This window comes from Chaetodon trifascialis, chromosome 9 (assembly GCF_039877785.1).
Source record: "Chaetodon trifascialis isolate fChaTrf1 chromosome 9, fChaTrf1.hap1, whole genome shotgun sequence".
NCBI lineage: Eukaryota > Metazoa > Chordata > Actinopteri > Chaetodontiformes > Chaetodontidae > Chaetodon > Chaetodon trifascialis.
In genome coordinates this window covers 26,423,875-26,442,038 of record NC_092064.1, presented here as the reverse complement: position 1 = coordinate 26,442,038, position 18,164 = coordinate 26,423,875, and positions in this window count along the sequence as shown.

Below are 18,164 nucleotides of genomic sequence, written 5' to 3'. Positions count from 1 at the left end.
TGAATGAAATAATCTAAAATCTGCAAAATTTAAATGAGCTGCAGCACAACTTGATCAAAGACTGCGGACGCCAGCTTACAGCACTTGACAGTTAAATTCTCTGCGTTACCAAAGAAATTTGGCATAAATAAACAGCACTATTTAAGATATATTGCTCAAAATCTGAATGTTTTCTTGATATCGATTTCTGTGTTGCTTCGCCTCACACGCTCTGACACTATTGACAAGAAAATTTGGGGGCTCTTCAGCAGGCGTGCACACTGAGCGCTGTTTAGATGGCAGGACTTCAAATTGAATTTACATGAAAGGATTCTGTGCCGTGGTTTCGCCCTTCTGGCCGCGAGCCCTGCAGGTCGTGCGCTGAGTGTTCGTGTATTAATAACCGAGGCGGATCCGCTGTCAGCCCGTTCTCTCGCTGATCCTGGCCCTGTCGTCCACGCTGCCCTCACAGCCCTGTTGATAACAGCCCTTACAGCTCTTGAGGTGCGGTTTTGCACTTCAGCTGCAATCTCCTGCCCCGGCTCCCTTCAAACCGTTGTCTCACCTCCCGCCGCCACCAGAGCTGTCACCTACATTTCACTCTCGCCAGCTCGTTTCCCCCATCCCTCCAAAGCCTGCTGTCCCACAAGTAATTTATCACCCTGTTTGGACAACTCACCCCTCCTCCCCCCTTCCTGTAGCAAAAGCATGATTTCTAATTAAACCCTCTAACTGTGAGGTTAAGAGCCAATTTCATGCACCTTACTCTTGATAAATAGGCAGTGGCCCCTTCACTCCTTCAGTCCTTTCCCTATCTGTTGTGCCCAGGCAACTCTGGCATTTCCAGTCTTTAGCCCGCTCCTTTCCTCCGAGTTTCACTTCTCCAAGATAAGTTTCATCAGTAATAACATCTATTATTCATCTTTCTTCAGAAATGTCATTAATGGCGAGTCAATGGGGGAGCAATGAAGTGAAAAGACACGAGTACAGACCATTTATTGCTGAAAAAATCCTAATGGGCACAATAGGAAGCATATCAATTCAAATCCCTTCTAAATACATTTTTATGAGCTCCAGGGTCGAAGCTTTAAAACAGAAAACTGCTCTGCGAGAATTCAGATTTTTTTACGGGATTGTGCTCGAGCGTTCATTATTTTGCTCTTATAAGATTCATTGATTCTCTAAGATGGAATGTAAAACATGGCCCCCAAAAATGGCTACTCATTTTCTGAAAGTAGAAGAATAGGCAGAGGCATTGATTAGGCTCTTTGACGAATAGTCATGCCTGAAGGCTCTGTTGGACTGGGGATTAATTACTATCTTTGCTCTGGAAAAGGAAACATTGATCTGAGTGAGTGAAGAAAAAGAGGATTAATGACAGGCAGCTTTATGTTGATTAAGATTAAGTGAGACAGAAAAAAATGACAGATTTGAACGCCTGAAACGTCGGAGAGGGATGATCAGACCGTCCACTTTGAGTCAGATGCTGAACGAGGTGGCTCAAATTTTAGAAACTTTGAATTTTTCAAACAGATGGAAGAATTTGTTCCTTTGTGCAAAGTGGAAGTGAAAAGAGGTCGCACGCAGTGGTTGAACTACGTTATCAGTCCTTGACTTTATGGGGCTTTACAGCGAGCTCATTGTTTGGCCGTCTGGGCCTTTCATGTTTTTCTGCTCAGCACCAAACAGCAGACAGGCGCCGTTACAGAATACCTGGAAAGCACAGCTGAGCATTTAGCAGCTGAAGAGCCAGATATTTACCTCAGGAGCCGGTAGAGACCAAAACAGAGTGAAAATAGAGTGACTTGCATTCAGCAGGTGGCCAACAACTCAACTCCAAATGAATGATAATGTTGCTCTGTAACTGCTGGATGTGTATATTAGCAGCACACATGTTTGCCACATCAACTTCAAAGGTTCATTTTGCAATCGTAATTTGTTTCTACCTCCGTGTGGCCAAAATAAATGAGTAAATAAATGTTTGGTCACTGCAAATTTAAGTAAAATGAATAACAAGATGAAGAGATGCTAACATGCTCACAGTGCTCACAATAAAACTGCTATTTAGCATGTTAGCATGCTAACATTTGCTTATTAGCACTAACAACAAAGTACAGCAGAGGCTGATGGGAAATATTTGGTCATTAACTAAATTGTAAGATTAGTTAACGCTGGGGTTTGTTTACCACTGTGTGATGGCCTGTTTTTAAGGTAATTGTTCCGTTCCTTTTCTGCCTTTTGCACGTGGGATCTTATTTTATTTCAGTGCTGAATCGTCTCACCTTTGCTGCGATGGCCAGGCTCCAGACAGAGATCAATGAAATTTAATCTATCCCATCTCAGATTAAATCACACAGTCCACTTAGTGCACACAGAGGTAATTTGGGAAAGTACACATGACCCAGCAAGATGACTAATTAAGCAGAAACCGGCGTCTAAATTTTGTTGGTACAGTATTTTCTTTTGTTCCACATGATAACGAGATTTGGCATTGTTTCAGAATTTCTTGCAGTTTTAATATAAATCCTCGTCGACTAACGACATCTTGACAGAATGGTCAGAGTTCAGGCTGAATGAACCAACACCAGTTGTCCTGCGTCTGCCCACACGATAATCTCCTGGACGTTAGCAGGGTGGTTCATCTGTTTCAGCAGAGTTGACTGATTGAATCTTTGCAAACAGCTTCAAAAGTCATCCGTCTCGATCGATCCTGCCTCATTTTCACTTCACACCTTGAACCACGCCATGCAGAGTATTGCAAATAAGGTGACGACACACCAGCTTCACCTCTGATTTGACAGAAATGCTGCTGCAACATTTATATTTCGCTATATTTGTACTCGTATTGGGAGAAAAGTTGATGAGTCTCGCTCTGCGTGTCTAGGTTTGCCCTCGGTTCTCCTTTCTGAATAAATAACGTGAAAAACTTCCCATACCATGAAGCTCACTCTGCCCACTATGTGCTCCAAAAATTGTATGGATGTCAATCTAAATCTGCAGCTGCTTTTCCCTCTTCTATAAGTCATCTTCTGAGCGCTCAGCTGTAAAAGGGAAATCCTTTCACAGCGTCTGTCATTGGGAAAGTGATGAGTCACAAGCAGCAGATAATGACGGAGCCCATTTGGGAGAATAATTTCAAAATCTGTCACCGCGGTGAGAGAGAGGCTGAAATGCACAGATTTATATTTATAGTGAGATTCTCGTTTCCAAATATTCATTACCATTTTGTTCTGTATGTCCTTTGGTTGTTCACTTTGAAGGAAATGAAATCATATTTATTTTCTGTGCTGCTGTGTAAACACAAATAGGATGACAAAATATAAATCATACAAACAAAAACTGGACTCAATTATAAGAGCGAAAGAAAAGCAGCGGCGCAAAAGTAAAAACAGCAGCCGCAGCAAAGCAGAGAGTCGCTCCGCTGTGATTGGTATTAGAACGGGAAGGTAATATGCACTATTTCAGGTGAGCTGTTGACCCCAACACGCATCTGTGATCGGTGTTTCTCATGCAGTGTTAGCTCGCTGCCTCCCCTCGTCCCTTGTTGTTCTGGGGAAGGACGTTCATTCACACACTCCACATGAATCCCAAGGTTACAAAAACCAAGAGGCTGCTATTCAAAAGAAAGCTGCTTGTTTGAGGTCACTCACCCTGACATCAATACAGCATTAACCCTTTGATGCCGAACGCTGGGAAACCATGCCTTTACTTTTCAAAGTCAGAACCGAAGCCGGTCAGACGCGCACGGCCGGGATCAGCACACCTTCATCCGGATTCATTGTCGATGCTCGAGGTGAGCGGGAGTCTCGCCATCAACACCCAGAGCGAGGTTTTTGATTTATAGTTCAGCGCTGGGTTTCAAAGGTCAAGAGTGAACTTCTGCGTCGCTTTAAACGCAGGGAAGTCCTCGCGTGCTGAGCTCGTACGTCAGCGGATCCATCTCCATGATGACTGAGCAAACCTGAATACAAACAGGCTCCAAGAGGTGAACCAAATCAAGGCAGTTTAAAGGTTGCATGGCATGAACATTGATGGTAATTTTAATAAAGTATATAAGTAAAGAAGCTTGTGTTGAATTCCCACTGCATAAATATCTCTACATTAGCCCTATTTCTGTTCCTCCCTACGCTCTGCCTCTGCAAATATGCATGTCAGTCCTAAGTAAGATGGTTCCTTGACTGATGAGAGCGCAGCAGGGAGGCAAAAAACGAGGCAAGATGTGGTCTTGTGATGATGTTACCCGGTAGTCCCATTAACTAGAAGTGTTTGGATTTTACCAGGTGCACGGCAAATCTCTTGGTTGAAATTATAGCAGCCATTTGCCATGTGGCCGACAGTGGCGGTTTGTAGTTTCAATTGAATTTTATCTCAGCAGCCAGCTATTTGCAGATCATTACACAGGGAGTGCAAGCCCTAGATTGCCACTAGAGCGGCGTCGGCCTTGTGCTGGTTTGTTTGCTCGTTCATTTATTTATGCTATTCAAATCTCAACACCGATGCTGTTCATTTGGGATGCTAACAAACTGGTTCAAGGTTGTTGCAGTGAGACAGATCGAGAGAGGGGAAGAGAGAGAGAAAACTAGCGGTGCATTCAGTGCCAGCTTGCTTCATTTCTGTGCTGGCAAGCTTTATCACACACCCACACTATGTTGCCGTCATATAAAATGTTAATTTGAGAAGTGTAACGTTGTGGGACGATGGCTGAATTGCTGCCAAAACACGCAGGGCCAGGACTGAGGGAGGCAAAGGCCAACACCAATGAACTGGAGAGATACACCGCTGCTGGTTTAACTGCCCGTGGCCAGCTGGCCACAACAAAACATGCTCTGAACACAGATGGATATTTCTCCATCTCTTTGACAGACAGGCATCAACTATTTGTGCACAGGGCTGCATTGTTCGGTGTATTGTCATGGCACACGTCTCTGCTAGCATTCACATCAACCCACAGCACGCTGCCTGGTACAGCAGCAACCTCGACTCACGTCACCCGCGGCCTCTCAGGCGAGCCGCGTGCAACAATAGCTAACGTGAAGCCGATGTTACATGTTTGCGGAACATTTTCCCTTTTTTGTCGGCACACCTCCACAGATGTTGAGAGACCGTCTATCTTCGGCGATGGTGGCCCCAGGGAACATCTGGCGCCACCCACGATCTGGATTCTCCCTCATGCAAATGTTATAGAGGAAGAGGATTTTAGAAAGGCTGATTGAAGGTCCTCAGAGAAGACGGTTTTCATGGTTGACCACTCATGAACTCGTGTGGAGGTATGTGCACTAAATAGAGGAAGCAATATGCAAAAATACAGCTGTGCATAGACGAATAAATGCAACTGCAAGGCTGTTTGAGGGGTGTGATGATAGCTCTGCAATTCTAAGAGTGTGTACAGAAAACCCAAAGGAATTCTAGTTTTCTAAGTCTGAAAAGTTTTATCCAAATATTGGTATTATTGTCATTGAGTCCAGTTTCATTTACTTCTCCGTTTTTGGTTATTAAGTTGAGCCAACTGTGATCCCTGGGCTGACGAAACTATTTCAGAGCCTACGGGACAAATTAAGTGAGTTCTGAGCCCGAGCCGCTGGTGTTGAAGTCCTCCACCCTGACTGCCTCATTTACATTTCACTGGAAAATATGAACATCGCACTGCTTCAGGCGCTGGCACTAAATGCTGCCACCAAACATAAACTGATAATGTAGATCAGCTGCATATCCTCCATCTGTGAGGAACTGGTGATCTCCGAGAGTCTGCTCCTCTCTGTCTTTTGCCATTTGTGGTGCAAATATTTGGCCCGACTGCCTGGCACTCGGTTTGAAATGCAACAGGATGATAAAGCGGAATAGAAATCCAGCTCTCAGATATTTTACTGCATTTAAACAGCAAAATAAACAGAAGGAGAATTACACATGCAAGTAATTAGATGTATTGAACTGGCACATACAGTTTTATGTTTGAAACCAGGCTGCTTTTGTCAGCAGGGTTTTAGGTTTATTCACCACCAGCAGCGCAAATCTATGGAAACATCAGTGCTGATATCCTGAGAGTTTGATGATCCTCTGACTCCTCTAGCGCCACCAGGAGGTTAACATTTGCGGTTTCCAGTGAAATGTCTGAATAACCTTTAGAGGCACTGCCATGAAATTTGGCACAGACCTTTTTTTTTTTTTAATTAGATGGATTAATTGTTGGTTTATGAGCAAATACCTGCAAAACATCATCCTCAGCGGCGCTTTGTCTTAGTGCCAGTTAGAAAATGCTAGCATGCTAACACAGTAAACTAAAGCGCTGAACAGGATAAATGTTATGCCATTAGCATGTTAGCATTGCCAGATAAAATACATAAACAGTCGGCGGCAATAAGAATAATCAATAAACAATTTGTAAGGCTGAGCGCTAGCTAACGGACTATTTGTCAGTGATTTGTGAGGATTAACGGCTGATTGGAGCTGCAGAAGCCTCAGCTCCTCCTCGGCAGCTATGGCTGAAGTGAGGGAGGAGGAGGGAGACACAGCTGAGCTACGTCTATGTGACAAAACAGCTCTTAACAACCTCCCAGCTGGATAAGACAAATGGAGGGACTGATCAAGTCAACTCAAGTTTGTTTCTAAATCAATTTCCAGAAAAACATCTGTGACAAAGAGCTTCACAGACAATAAACACAGATAAAAAACAAGGACGCGGTGTCACAGACGAGACACAGAGTGAATGATGCCGGTTCGGTGTGTCGTCTGCTGATGCGCCATGTGCCGCCTAATGGACACTAGGGGGCAGGTTGACTAATCATGTGTGTGAATGAGTGAATAAATGAGTGATTATGTGAGCGAATTACTTTGCGGATCCACAAGAGGCTCTGCATCAAATAGCACACGATAATAAAAGAGGGACAAACGAGAACAAGGCCATCACCACGTCCAACAGATGGGGCCGAAGCTTGTGTTTGGGGGTGGAGAAGCTTTGTGCTACCACTTGTGTGTGTGTGTGTGTGTGTGTGTGTGTGTGTGTGTGTGAGGGGATGAAATCACATTGGAGACCACTGGAGAAATAAGTAAATGACAGACTGCAGGCAAGTAGATAAAGAGAAACGAAGGGCTAGCGGCTGATGCTGTTGAGGGAGGAGGCATTGTTGTGGAGGGCAGTCGGAGGGACTCCTGAAGTGCTTCTTGGCACGCCTCAGTGGAAAGAGCCGCCGACTGAAAGCGCTCCATTGCATTGACATTTTGTCATCGAGAGGGTGGAGGACATTTTCCATAATAGCAGACTGCAAACATCGTTTTCTCCACCACTACCCTGAGTGAGTCTGGTTCATCCCTCCGGCAGGACTGGCTTTTCTCAATTCGCCCCGACTAGTTCAGAAATGTGTGTCCCCTGAAATGATACTGCACCCTGCCAACAAACCCCCTCCATCCTGTCAGGGAAGCTTATGGACTCAAGTCTGACAGGCACAGGATTAGCGCTGAACCAACTGGTCTAATAATTGATCAATGGAAAGTTAATCGACTTAAAAAGAAAATGAACTGATTAATCCTCAAAATAATTTTTCGAGCAGCATATTCTGAGTCTGCAGCCGCGCCAGCAGCTCGGAGGGCTAAATGCTAATGCCAGCATGCTAACATGGCCACATGGTGATATTAACATGCTAATGTTGCCATTATCAGCTTATTTTAAAACTGCATATTAACCTTGAACACCAGGTACAGCTGAGGCTGATGGGACGTCATAAGTTTTCTGGTCATAAACTGAACAATCTGACTGTTTGAGCTTGAGCCAATTTTAGCCATTCTGCTAGACTTTACGATTGTAAATTGAATATATTTGGTTCTGGACTGCTTTTCAGACAAAACAAGCAATTTTAAAAATGTTCCCTCAGGGTCTGGTAAAGTGTGATGTGCATTTTTTTTTTTTTTTTTTGCACTTCATGTCAGCCATTTAGGCTAAATGAGCGGATAATGAATATATTCATCATTGGAGCCTGACAGAGCTCCAACACAACAATCGCTTTAGTTATTTAAACATTTCAGAGCTGCTCCGGGGTCAGAAATACTCTCATTTGTCAACTTAAAGTTAAAATTACAAGTTAGCCAACTGGCAAAGCCTCAGTGGAAAAGCCTCAAATATGTAAACACACAGCAATAATCTTAATTAATTTATTCATCACAGTCTCATCGAGCTCAGTAGCTAGCGTCATTATCTACTAGCTTGTGTATGTCCTGGAGGTTGGAAATAGAAATCCATCATAACTTACTAAGCCGTACTTGGTATCGATCATATGCATTAGAAGCAGTAATCATTCCAGTACCTCTACAAAATCTGCCATTTTCAGTGGGCCTCAGTGTAATAAAATATTCATGCAAAAACTGTGCATTTGGCACTGCCCACTGAGCTCTAACACAACCAAATTTAGTATTTCTGCCTGAAGAAGAGCTCTGCCTCTGTGCAGCCTATGTCACCTCAAGAAGAAGCCTCGACTCAGTCATTTCATGCATTAAGTGTCGGTAATCCAGTTTTCTATCAAAGTGCCTCGGAGGATTGGCCTTCCTCCACATGGTGCCTTGAATCAGGGGTTCCTTGTCCCACCAGAAATCTACCACCAAAGGTGCAAATTACTGTGTTCTAGCCGTTTCGAGATTGCAAATGTATTCTTATGCCCCCAGGACAGTTTTGTCTGCATTGGTAAACAGCTTCTGTCTTCCATGGTCAGAAGCAGGGAAAGTGCTTGTATTCCATCTGTGGTGATGCCAAGGCAACAAGCAGCTCTGAGGAGGCTTTTTTTCTTACTGGGATTATTTAAGGCCAACAATCGCATACAATAAAATAATAAAGAATACATTAAATATGAGCAATCTGCAATTTATTACGAGGCAGTGATACTGCACAGCTTATTAAAATTAATTAGCTGTTCTCATTCATTATCAGGTGGAGCTCGTCCATGCTGCTTTTTTGCGGTGCTGTTTATTGAGGTTATGAGAGGTGTTTAAGGCTACAGTGACTAATTATTTTCACTAGGGATTGATATTTGCTTATTTCTTTATTAATTTATTGATGGTTTGGGCTGTAAAACATCAGAATATTGTGAAAATGCTCGTTACAGGATCAAAGAGCACACAGCTCTTCAGGCTGCTTACGTTATCTGATCAGCAGCAACTCAATGACATTCAGCTGACGATGACATAAAACAGAGAAAATCAGCAGATCCTCGTGTCTGATGAGGTGAACGTGTGACATTTCTGCCTGATAAATGACCTGAGCGAGACATTTATTATGTTTCAGTTATTGAAATCCATGAAATGCACCCGTGATGCATTCCACTTCACTGCAATTTCCGGGTTAGTTCAGGGTAAAACGCCTGCAGCCGTTCTTCTGTCAGGGAGCGTCTTTGCCACTGAGTGTCGCTGTTGCAACACTGTGTTGCTGAATGTGAGCGCTTCCCCTGTGTTTGTCTGAGGAGAGGTGTTTGGGGGTGGAGAGAGATCGACAGACAGAGAGAGAGAGAGAGAGAGAGAGAGAGAGGCAGCTGCTGGGCAGATCATCAGTCTGTTACTGTAGTTGTCGTCCTCCTCTCTCGCCCTCTCTCTCCCTCTCCCATGGCTCTGCATGCCCCAGAAACAAGGTAGTTCAGTCTAATTGCTCTAATGGCGTCCCATCCTCATTAGACTCTTGACCTTGGCTGTGCGTGATAAGAGTAGGTCAGCGTGGATTAGAAGTGGCCCCCTAGGTCTCCTCAACTCTCCCAGTTACCAGTCAATACCTCTGACTTAATTCACTTCCCTGAAAAACCACAAGTGTTTCCCCATTTGAAACTGGGCAGCATTTGATGCAATTTTCTTTTTTTTTTTTTTCCTGTTGGTCCCCGCTGGATATGTTGAGTCTTGCCTTGCATGCAAGTGTTGCCTCACAGCAGTGACAGCACATGTTCAATAATGCATTATTTAGGCTTTTTTTGTTTTGTTTTACTTTATCTGTTTGGAACCTGACAGGTGCATGTTTGAGGCTAAAACCCAGACAGATAAATGTGACTCACGGTTGCAACAGAGTACAACATGGAAACCACAATTTAAAATAAAAAACAAATGTAAGTGATTCGTATTAAGATTGTTAACCCCCAAATACTGAAATGAGCATCAAAAATCCAGTACAGCTCAGGCTACACTATAATATTGTTTTGTATAGAAAATATCGTAAAGCTATCGAAAAGATTTTTTTAGATTTCTTATGTATTGAAGGTTCATTTGTATGTATGAGTGAGTGCAGCAGGTATGTACATGAACCAACCCTGCATACCACAGTTACCAGTTAGTGCGTACCACATGCATACCTAATTTGCAATGCCTGTCCCTACATGCACCTTTCACATGCCATCAAAGTGCTCGTTTTGTCTGATCAGTGGTCCAAACCCACAAGTGCTCAGTTCTCTATCACACAAGACAAAGAAAAGCAGCAGATCCTCGTAGCTGATAAGGTAACGTTTGGCTCTTCTGCCTCTTAACTAACCGCTTAAATGATTAATTGATAATGAAATGCGATGCAGATCCATTTTCTTCAGCTGTAGTTTTATCTTACTGCTTTATTAGATGACCAGCTTACTGCCTGTTTTGTTTTTAACAACAACATGTTGGACATAAACGGTGGAATCAGGAGGCCTTCTTTAATGCTGCCTTCACTACGTGCAGTTTATGAAAATCACTGCAAACCCTGATATCATCTGGGAGTCAGGATCTTTGGACAGGATATTTGATTGGAAGAGATAAGAAAGCCCGAAGAGAAGCTTTCAGGACCAGAGGAGGACGTGAACAGACCTCTTCATTTTGGTTTTGGATAAAACCTGAACAATCAAGATAAGATTTGCTCCGTCCTGCTCATCAGTGCAAGATGATTATTGAAACAAAGATTACAAAAAAAACAAAGAAACCTGGGTTTCAGTAACAGGACAGATCACACGATGAAAGGATGGAAGGAAATGGGGCCGCAAGACCTTGAAGTGCTCACTGTAATGATCCCTCGCTGTGGGATATAATATTCACACCTTTTCCAATTTGTAGCTCAGCTCGGCTCTAACAGAGCCTGTGTTTGAGGGGGTGGAGGACGAGCGGAGCAAAAACAGAGAGAGACAGACAGAAAATGTTGAGTTGTAGCCCCTCAAGACAAAGCGTAACAACTGCATGAAAAAGACTCCGCTGGAGAGTTTCTGCAGGTAAAGCAGCAGTGATTCGGTTCCATAAGAGCGTCATTAGACCCCTGTCCACCGACGCATTTACACTCAGCAAGCTGAGATCCTGTCCCGGAGGGACCACTCCCTCGCTCTGCCTCGTCTTCAGTGTATCCAGAGGCTGTGTGTGCTTGCACGAGCTTGTACGTGTGCACGCTATCGTAGATCATAGCGTCTGTAGATAAGTATATATGAGAGAGGAGCAAAGGCAGTGGCACAAAGACAAAGAGAAGCAGTGAATCACTGAGCCTGAGCTGGATTGCATCAAAAGACAAGCACAGCACTTTCATCCCTTCACATTCAGTCCCTCCGACGCGGACTGCCCCGCAATCCAACCAGCACTTCCTGTTTGCAGAGGACCTCTGATACTGAGTGCTTTGAGGCTTGTGGTAAACAAGCGTTAATATGCTACCTCTGCGAGAAAATTAAGGATCTGCTTCCTATGACCAGCGCCGATGAGGGACCCAGTGATTAAGAATGCTTGTGGCCTTTGGCTATCATTATGTTACGACTGACCCTTTTCTTCTCGCAGCATGTTTTCAAACTCAGCATTAATTAATAAGCTGCGAGCTGCATTCATTCTGCGAGAGCCGAGACGTGGAGAGAAAAAAAGGAATAAAATATAGAGTTGTAAAATAATGGGCTAAGCAATTTGAAAGACAATCAGCTGTAAACGTGGCATCTGTGTGCTGAGGTTCTGCTTCCTGCTGTTCCCAGAAATACATAATACCGTATAGCACTGCTGCTGCATTCATATTTAATTTATTCACTTATCATTGTTAAATGTATGCAGACCCTCTATATTCAGCTGAGAACATCAACAGCAGGAAGGGAAAGGTCTTCCATGTGAAGCCAGAGCAGATGATAACACATTAATCATCCATCTATACACATTTTAAAGCAACATTTTACCCTAAAGTAACGCCTTCACAGTCATTCTGATGGGACTGGATGAAAGGACGACACTGAAGAGGATGCTGAGGGAGGAAGCTGAGATGAGGAGAAAAAAGAGGGACGGAGGATGAGAGAGGAGTTGGGTTTAGTCTCGAGCTTCTCAAAATAAAAGGCTGCGAGACGGACGGCGAGTGAAACTGCAGGGCCACTAAACGTAAAAGAAAAAACAAAACCCAAATCTTGCCTAATGTTGATTTAAATATGCTCAATGGCGTGCCAGCCCTTAAATTGTGTTGTTTCACTTACTCCATATTAGATTTAATTTGCATCAGTGCTTTTATTGTTTATCTCTTCGACATCTGGAATAAAAGCTTCAACAAACAAGAGAAACGCCGCCTCGACTCATTATATCAAATCAACAGGGAACGAAACTGTCTGACTAAATTACATCTCAGCAGAAATGACATAAAGTCTCTAAACAAACACCAGAGAAAAAAAGGAAAACAGAATTATCACTGGCATCTCACTGTATCAGAGGAGAAGTGAATCCGTTTGCACAATGGTTTACGGCAACAAACCATGAAGCAAGATGATGTCCTTGTTCAAAGAAAATCAATTTCAGCTGAAAATGATGGAACTGAAGGATACTTTCAGTTGGGAGATTCTCCATCCCTCATGCTTTCTGTTTCCATCTCTCTCTGCCACAGTCAGACGCAGTTGCCATGACATTTTTTTTAAGTGTTATGCCTTTTCTCCTCCATGATCTCGCCCAATTTGTAGCAAAGACATTTCGTATCGAGCAAGGAGGAGCCTTCGAGACAATTAGGGTGTTATTAACTAACGCTCATCGTGTTGAAACCGTTTCACATAGTTCTGGAGGTGAATTTGGGATCATTTAACAGTCGTTCATGGATATTTAGTCTCACATCTATGGCAAAGCATAAATGAATAAAATCCATCTTCATCTGCTTCAGGAAGGTGAACCTTTTGAATCCTCACAGACAGGCAGGATATTAATAGTGTGGGAAACGAGTAAACAAGCCTCTGAAACAAGGGAGGAAAGAGCAAACCCTCACTGGCTGATTACAGCATAATCTATATGTGTGTGCGTTTGCATGTGTGTGTGTAGAGGGGAGATGGACAAACCCAGGGGTCTGTTTATCTAAGCTGACAGGAACAATTTACAGCACTGCCAAAAGGGGAGTAAGAGCCCCTCACACAGAGTGAACTGGAGGGGAACCACACAGAGAAAGAGAAACTGTGTGCCATTAAGAAAGAGCCCAGTAACACTCCACCCCCACTAATAACACCAGGCTGGGACGAGGTTCAGCCCGGCGTTCACCGGCTGTGGCTGACCCGTCCGTCCAACCGTCCGTCCAACCGTCCGTCCGTCCAACCGTCCGTCCATCATTTCACTTAAATCCTCCACCAATGAGGCGACGTCTCAGGTTTTGTTTGTCTTTCTGTTGCAGATCTGGATCCAGGATTTTTCTTTTTTGGCTAAACATTTAAACACGTTCTCTAAAGGCTATCAATAATACTGCAATAAATGAACATTGTCCTTTATCTACATTCATTCAGTGCAACCACATCGTGATGATGACTGTGCTCCTCAGGCACAAATACTACATTTGCTGGTGCTGAATGTAAACTCAAAGATCTGGTGAGCTTTCAAAGAACGTATCTGCAGGATAAAGCTCAGAATAAAGGCTCATAAGTGGATCCTTGACATGAGATTATTTCGACACAGAGGCTGTTTGTGAGGTCAGAATGAACCTCCGTCCAAAGAGAAGTCCGAAAATGAAATCCAGACTGATAACATACACAAGCATGTTTGACGAGGAACCCTTCAATTACTTTCTTTGAAGAACTGCGATTGAAATACGCTTTGAGTCTATTTTTTTATCTCAAGCTATCTCGAACATTTCCCTGCTGACAGTCTGGTATTGACTGAAATATTTGCAGATACCACTTCATCTGCAATCATCTAATACTGGCTCACATATCAGCCTGGCCATTAACCAAGACGGGGTTTAGATCCTTCTCCATTTATGATTTATTGTTATCAACGGACCAACATTCAACATTGAGGTCATGTTAAACTGATTGGACAAATGTGTTTAAATACTGTTGATTTCAACCAGTCTTTGTTTTATTATTAAAAAAACAAACTATGGATTTTGCTGACTTCTTGGAGATTTGAATAAATGGTGCCCAACTTTCAGTGGGAACACCCAAAACAAAAGCATTGGTGCCTTTGGCCAAAAGCTGTTTGCTTTTAATGGATGATTTCACGAGGCTGGGCATTGCTTACAGGCTAAAGATCTGGCAAACAGCCTCGATTTATTGCAGAGTGAGGATGTATAATTAAAAAGCTGTGATTGCTTGAAGTGGTTCCCAATAGATCAAAAGTTGAGTCCCAACATGTGCATCAAAAAAGGTTTCCGTTAAAAGTTAGCAGAGAATATGACAGGAACATATTTCAAAAGGAGGAGTCGATGTCCCACCAAGCAGCCTTTGATGAAGCTACATCCTATGATCAGCAAATAAACGAGCTGTAGAGGAATCCAAGCGATGGGTGCACTTACAGTAAAGGCCAGAAGCAGCTTCACAGTGTAATGAGCAAAAAAAAAAAAAAAAGAAAGAGGAAAAATACATGATGCATCGCAGCAGATGCTGGCAAAATATGCAGGATTAAAACCACGTGTGGTGGAAACAACAGCCAAGTGTACGATGTCGACTTCTCTCACATCTCTCACACTGTGTCGCTAACAAACACCCACACGAACGCACACCGCAAAGGCGTCGGCACTGCTAGAACTGGACAGAATATGTGATGAGCCGCCGACCTGTCCAGGGTCTACCTGCCTCCCGCCCAACGTCACCCGGGATCGGCTCGACCCCCTGGGACCCTCCAAAGGATGATAGCACTGGGACTATAGAAAACACATCAGAATACAGCAGGATGGAGGTGAAACCGCTGCCTACGTACAACACAGTCAATAATCTGATCCATGGTGATCAGAAAATGGAGATTTCAGACTGATTTATGAATCATAATCATTTCCCATCCTCACTGGCAGGTGTATGGTCACATGATTAAAATGCCACAATGCTTTCTTGTTCCATTGTGGGAATTTCCGAGGGCAATAAGGTGCAATGCTGCAGACTGTAAGGTGAATTATAGAGTAAATATAAAGTGATTTTCACTAAACTAGACTTGTTTAGAATAGGAGAAAGTGTAATAATAATAGAACTGACGAGACAGGTTAGTCTAGACTAGAATGGAGCAGAGTAGACCAGACCTGAAGTGCAACTAACAGTTATCCTCATTATCAATCAATCTGTTGAACATTTTCTCAATGAATGGATTCATCGTTCGATCTATAAAATATCAGAAAATGGTGGAAATGTCCATTACAGTCTCCTAAAGGTGAATCTGGTCAGCAAGCTAATCAATTAATTGACTGTTTGTTTCAGCTCTAGAATACACAGAAGAATAGAAAAGTGCTTTGCTTTGTAGAAGCAGGATTTAAACATTTCTAGACTCTCAGCTAATATATTGGAATAAAATGCTCATTGGTAATATCAGATGAAAACAATAACCTGCCTGAGGTAGCGAGATGAAACTGGGAGCCAAACCATGAAGGTAATCAGTCAAATCTTAAAATCAATACCGAACCTGGTCTCCAGTGAACGGAGGCGAAAACAGGGCTGATGTGAAACAGACAGAAGAAGACGCTCCAGGTGACATCGTCCCAAATGCATTCAGTTTTCAGTGAATTATGATGATAAGAATAACAGATGATCAACAAAGCTGCAGATTATTTTTGTGTGGACTGACGAACCATTAACTGCCCTTCAGCTCTAGAAAACAGTTCCAGAGCAGATCGCAGCCTAATGGTCTCTGAAAGAAGAGTCTAGACAAGAAAACAGCTTGTTTGAGAGGGCACCTGTGGTTCAAGTGACCACAAAAACGAGAGAAATACTCCTTGAAAAACAAACTTTCAAGCAACTTTTCTCATGTTTTCATGCCTCTCTTACGATTTCTCTGTGTGTGTAACAAACGACACTTTGCAGAGTGTGAGCCGGGTCAGAGCAGCCTCTGGTTTCACTGCTTGGACTAATGGAGAGAAAACAAAATGCTGTCAGACGAGGGTGAAAGGCTCTTTCAATGGCCTCGTCTTTCTCCACCAAAGCCTCAAATTAGAGCTCACGATTACTCTTTGCTTTCTTAAGACAAAAAGCTCCCGTAGCCCGTCCACTTTCTGTTGCATAATAACTTGCCTGAGGGGAAACCTGGCTGTGGGAGGTAGAGCTTGGCATTTCAAGACATCCAATTCAACAGAAGCTGGCGTTTCATAAAGAAATCTGTACGTTTTTACGAGCACGCTGCTGCTTTGATGTTAATGTGATTATGAGAATGGTGAGGTAGACTCGCTGTATGTCACATTAACATGTTAATCTAATTATGTTGCTTCAATTAGGGCCACATTCAGAGCACTAATACCAGCATTAAGACGTCAACTGCAGCGGTTTCTTGAACAGTTTGTGCAGATCTGTTCTGAGTCACATCGATCGTGCTGCTTTTCACAAGTCGTGACGGTTGACCAACACGCGCCGGGCCGTTAATTTTTACAGCTCCCATCTGTATTAACATCCACCCTCGCTGCCTCGAGCCTCAGCGCTGAATAATCTCAGGAAAAGTCGCAGTGAGCGAAATAATACAACAATATTATGAAGGGGGGGATGATTGACATGGCTTGTGTGCCATAGGGCAGCAATTATATGACAAATCTATTGAATTAAAAAGCGCAGCGTGGATGATTGAGTGAAAATATTAACTTCTACCGCGATGCATTTAAACAGCTCACTGAAATTCCTCTCATAATCAATGCAAGGCTCAGATGATTGTGCGCATATAAACAATGTAAGACAAAAGCCACTTGATGAGTTTTTGTGAATCAATAAACCTCATGCAAATAAATGAAAGCGCCTATGGAGGAGCATCTATTCCATTTCTACCGCAGTAATGGACTGGAGTAGCTATCGCAGTCTTTTAAACCTTTTTTTTTCTTTTGGGAAGCAGTTTCACCATGAATAAATTTTGTCATTCAGATCATGAATAAAGAGGGAATATAGAGAGCTAATATGGAACAGCTTTATACCACAAAAACCTGGCAGAATGTTGCTGAAGAGGTTTTAGGAACTGCAATCAGAGGCACATTCAGAGCACAGCTGTATATTACACGTATACGTTAGACAAAAATAATAAAGGCTTTCATAATAGAAGCGGGTAATATGGATAAAATCTTTCATGTTTTACCTCAGGCTGAACTGTAACGTGCTGCAGTGCTTTCTCTGGAAATACTACTGTTGTAAGGCAAACAACCCAACCTGCATCATAGATACTTATAGCTTACTTCTACTAATGAGAGCTATGTAACGTGCATTTTATCCTCAAAATGATGAACTAATCTTTTAGATGTTCATGCAGAATTAATCTACGAAGCGGATAACATCTTTCCAACAATCCGCTTTCATCCCTGAAGCATGATTGACGTTCCTCTTTTAGCTCCCTTTTGGTCTCCACCACCCCCTGAGGGAAGTATCCGGCTCTTTAGCTGCTCCACTGTGTTCACCAGCTGGTCGCTGCCTATGTCTGACTGTGGTTTGGTGCTGAGCAGGTAGTGCACGGCGGGGTGTCAGAGCTACTGCTGCCTGCTGGAGAGTCCTGCCATAACTCTGGATTTGCCTTTACAGAGTGATTCCGATAAAGTGCTTGCTGCAATAAGAGGAATTTATACATATACATATAAAATACATAGATTTAACCTCTGAAAAGCTTATAATAAACGTAACTTCTTTCTACATTTTTTATTACTGGTCATTCTCCTCAATACAACTTACTACAAGGTTTTAACTTTCATGCTGCATCCATAAACTGTGTAATCCCACTGTATTAATAAATCATTATTTCTGCCATCTCACTCCCAACAGGACTGGCTGATGCACGCCTCACGTTCTCTTAGCACCCTGGCTAATTACACCCCTGCTTAATAAATATGATAACAAACCAGAAGACAACTT